Below are 4,543 nucleotides of genomic sequence, written 5' to 3'. Positions count from 1 at the left end.
GACTTGTTTTTTGAAAATTATGAAGGATGACTTGCATTCTACCTCTGTTTTCAAATCAGTGATTACTTTTTAAATTTCTAAAAACCTATGAAGTAATCAACTCTGCAAAATTCTACTCTCCCAGCTCTCTGGGATGACTAGATTTTTGTGGGCTGTTTTGATGGGGTTTGTATCAAGGCTGGCTAGGTTTTGTGTTTATTTGGTAACCATAATATAATTGTATGAAAGAAACAAGTATATGATATGACAGACAATCTCTTGTTTTCTTTTATGATTTTATTTCTATTTGCTTATCTCATATGGAAGGAAGTTTGTTCATCTTACTGTGAGATTCTCCAATCTTACTCCTAAGATAGGAGAATAACATACATGATTGTCTTGAAAATGCTGAGCCAGTATATCTTTTGTACTTATGATATTCTGTGTGTTTGGATTTTTAACAAGTGTTTTCTTAATGCTTTTAAATATTGTGAAGAATGTCTATATATTTTGTGAATGTATTTTGCTAACTGAACATTTTACTCAATAAAAAATATATTGGTTATTCTTTATTGTTTTTGTCATGTAACTACTCATCTCCTTTTCTTTATTGCTTGTGTAAAGTTGCATTTTTAAATATACAGATTTTTTTTTTAAAGTGAAAACTGATATTTTGAAAGATGTATTGAAATACATTAAATATTATAAAACTATTTCAGAAGTTTGAATTCAGAAGATTTCTGAATCATTTGGAGATATTTCTCAAATTTTCTTTTTAAAAGAGCATGAAGTCTGGAATCCTTCACATAGCTCAGCTCAAGCTGTTAGAGAGGTAACGCAGGGCTTTATATTATGATACACATTAGATAGAAACAGTAAGAACTAATCTTTAAGATACTCGGTGTATTTAGCAGAGGAACACTGCAAATTTAAACTGTAGTAAAGTACAGTGTAGTAAACTGTACAAAAGTAAGACGCAATTAGCAATCAGAATCTAATGATAACCTCTTAAAGTCCATCTGTGCAAATAATTGTATCATTGTTCTACTCCAGAATGTATGTTTTCGAATAATTACATGCCATTCAGGTTGGTATGATGTGTATTCAGAGATATCACGCAGAGGACTAGAAGTGGGAGAATTTACTGTTTTGCATCCTTCCATTGACCAACAGGTAGTGTTATGCTTGTCTAATGTTGAATAAGGAAAAGCCCTGTGATTACCAGCTAATATTGCATGAATCCCTAAGGTGTAAACAGCATATTAAATGACATGAAAGAATTTTGTGTTTAGAATTTGTCTACGTTGCACTAAGATTGTTACAGTTGTAAATTACAAAGAATGTTCTGTTAACTGGAAATATTGTCTCATATTTGGAGATAATGTTGCTTGTAAGCTATATAGATTTATTTTTCATAGACTGTATATTGCTAGTTTTGTTATTTAATGTCTATGTATGTATTAAATGTTATTAATTAAAAACAACTTCAACTTAGAACACACATTCAGAAGCATCTGAAAATACTTGTATCTCATTAGGCTTCTGAGCCATTGGAAGGAATTGTTTATTTAGAAATGGGTGTATCTCATTTGAGGTCTCTTATTTGCCAGTTACACAAATGGGGAGATGGTTGTCTCTTAGGTATTGTCTATTACTGTTTGTAATTAAGTCAGTAGTTTCTTGACAGTAATTCATATTTAATTATACAGGGTGAAGCAATTCAGTAAGAATGAGAAACAAACTCATCTTCTGCTCTTGATGTTTTCAATAGTGACTTCTAAATATCATATTTTGTATATAAAATCTTTTCAATTGGAAACTAAAAGAGCAAATGCTCCATTTTATTGAAAATATTTCTTCTTTATAAAATGTATATTTTGCCTTTACCATTAAAACCATAACACATTAATAATACTTCTTACATGAATGTCATCTCTGAAAAATTAGTGGATCATCAAGCACAGCTGTTGTAATAAAACTAGTATCATCTCAGCAACTAAAGCCAGTGCAGCTTTCTAAAACTGAAACAATACTGATATTCAGACTGTAGTACATCTATCATTTTCCGTGTTACTATTATTTTGTACACATTTTTGTAAGCAGCTAGAACAAAAGGAATGTAAGAATTATGTAAGTTTGCACTAAAATCAAATATTTTATTTGGAAAAATACAAAAAAAGACAAAATTTGTGGAAGATCTAATCTAAATCAATGGGGTGTCATGTATGAAACAAGTGTAGTGTAAGTCAAGGATATTAGAATGATGGACACTGTTCAAAGTTTCTGTACAGCTTCAATCCTTATCTAGGTAGGGGGTGAGTTGAAAGCAGAGTGGGGCAGACGTTGAAACATGGGAAAAGTCCAAATATTTGTCTGCCTTCTGTTGTTATCTGAACTTGGGAATGGAGGAAAAACATTACAAAAATAATAAAGAAGAGGCACTAATTGTTGGGTGTGTTTTTTCTATGAAACAGGAACTGTACTGTCAGAAGGAAAGAAATCAGGAGAGAATAGAAGGATGGTATTTACCTATTTATCAAAACCGAGATTGCTCAATTAAACTTGTATGTCTTTTGAGAGTTTCTTAGAATTAATTTTTTGCATCCTCCACAGTGTCCCAAAAATTGAATTTAAATTAACTTAAATAGGCAATTCTAGGGTTCATTTGGAAAGTGCAATTTCATCCCGAATCCGAGAAACGCTGTGATTCCCATGTGACGCTAATTATAGAAAGGGTTAAGCTTAGGGCTTCCGTCTGATGTAAAATACGTCATACAAAATAATTGGTGCACGTGTGAGAAGGCTGAACTATTCTAATGCCATTTTTCACATAAAGCCATATAACCCCAGGCCTTTTTTTTTTTTTTTTTTTTTTCTTTAAGAAAATTAAAAAAAAGCTGTCCTCTGGGGCAGAATATTTTATTTATTCTTTTTATTCTGTTTATTGTAAGAAACCAGTCCTGCATCTGGGGGGTGAATAACCACAGGTACCAGCACAGCCTGGAGGCCCTTGACCTTGGAGTAAAGCTCATCACAAGCCAGAGTTGTGCCGTCGTGCCAAGGGAGAAGATGAAGGGCTCATGGCATGGGTCTGCTCGGTGCTGGTGAGGCTGCAGCCAGAGGGCTGGGCCCAAGCCTGGGCTCCGTGGCTCAAGCCTTGAGATCAGGACCCAGCGGAGCTTTGACGTGGCCAAGGTTGCTAACTCCTGCAGTGTGATGTCTTCTGCAAGGCTCTCCGTGCAACAAGGACGTGGATGTGCCTGGTGATTCCAGCAAAGGATCAGAAGGATGGTGAAGGCGTTGGGGTATCTCTCACCTGAGGAGAGGTAGAGCAAGCTGGCGGTGTTCAGCCTGGAGAAGGGAAGGCTCACGAGGGACCTTTATTGGTGGTAGGGGGATGTTGGACCAGGTGATTTTGGAGGTCTTCTCCAACCTTAATGATTCTGTGATTCTGTCTGAATACCTGATGGAGCGGAGTAAAAAGATAAAGACAGACTGTTCTCAGTGGCATCCAGGGAAAGGGCAAAAGACAAGGGGCACAAATTGAAATACAAAGAATTCCATTTAAATGTAAGACAAAGGTGTTTTTTGTTGTTGTTGTTTGTTTGTTTCTTTCTTTCTTTCTTTCTTTCTTTCCTATGAGGGTGTTCAAAGGCTGAAGCAGGCTGCCTGGAGAGGTTGTGGAGTTCCCCCAGCCATGGAGATATTCAAAACCTGACAGGATGCAGTCCTGGACAACCTGCTGTAGGTGAAAAAAAATATTAAAAATAATTGCTTTCTCTTAGTATTAGATTTATCTATATTTGATCTGAGGCAGATGGTGGGTTTTGGTATTTAACATGTTATATTTGCCTACCCTATTCATGTGTAGGGCTAGCTCAGCATAATCTGAGCAGAGCTGCTCCACCACAGGTTCATCAGTGGTGCATCCTTTGTCATTTCAAGGTGATGGTGTCTGTTTAAATTAACTAAACCAGCATGATGGGAAGTAGTGGAGTGTGGGGGAAAAGTGAGAATGCCAGTGGCTTTTTCTACCCGGTTGTAATACTGCTGCGCAGGGACAGCTGTATTTTCCTGAATGCAGACACAGAAATGAGTTGCATTCAAGGTGGTTATTCCGCTGTTTGTAAGCCAAGATCTGCAGGAGCAGGTACTGCTGCTTGGGAAGTTTTTCATTGAGCCTTTAATTATGTTGACATCTGATTCTTTTGTTTGAAAATAGATGTGTGGGTTATTGGACTATAGCTGTATGTGCAGTTTCCATCTGTACCCATTTGCTTTCCATAAATAAGACACAGAATGGGAGGTAGACTCCCCCACCACAGCCTGTTTATAAGTGGTGTATTTGTGCCATCTAGTGGACCTCTGCCTTTCCTTGCAACCGTGCCACATGCTTGGCAGATTGTTCCATGGAAATTCGAGATACATCCAATAAATTCAAAGTGACGCGATTATTTATAAAGCCCTGCGTTCCTGAAGGCCATCCATTGCTTTTTTAGACAGGTTTACAGCTGCATCACTTTCCAGAAAGTGTCGGTTCTTAAGAAAAAAATAAATAAATCTC

This window comes from Netta rufina (genome assembly GCF_964035555.1).
Source record: "Netta rufina genome assembly, chromosome: 4".
In the NCBI taxonomy this organism is placed as follows: domain Eukaryota; kingdom Metazoa; phylum Chordata; class Aves; order Anseriformes; family Anatidae; genus Netta; species Netta rufina.
This window is presented reverse-complemented; position numbering follows the sequence as displayed.